This window comes from Octodon degus, unplaced genomic scaffold (genome assembly GCF_000260255.1).
Source record: "Octodon degus isolate 3935 unplaced genomic scaffold, OctDeg1.0 scaffold00027, whole genome shotgun sequence".
In the NCBI taxonomy this organism is placed as follows: domain Eukaryota; kingdom Metazoa; phylum Chordata; class Mammalia; order Rodentia; family Octodontidae; genus Octodon; species Octodon degus.
The window spans coordinates 5,698,061-5,698,351 of NW_004524603.1; positions in this window are offsets into that span (position 1 = coordinate 5,698,061).

Here is a 291-nt window from a genome sequence, read left to right on the forward strand (position 1 = left end):
CTGCGTGTCCAAAGCCGGTGCTCTGTCCTCGCGCTCCGCGTCAGGCTTCTCAGCCCCCAGCCCCGGTGGGGGCGGACTCCCGATTCCCACTGCCCGGCCGCCCCCGAGCCGGCAGTCGCACCTGTCCCCTGAGCGCACCTCCCCGGGGTCCCTTCCCCCTCTCCGCCGCGCTCTAGTCCCCGGGGCTCCGCGGCTGAGCAAGGGGCTGGGCGGGGGGAACGCTCTGCGTGGCTCAGCCAATGAGAAGAGCGGGCGCGCGGGGTGGGGGGAGAGGGCGGCGCTGCGGGCGGG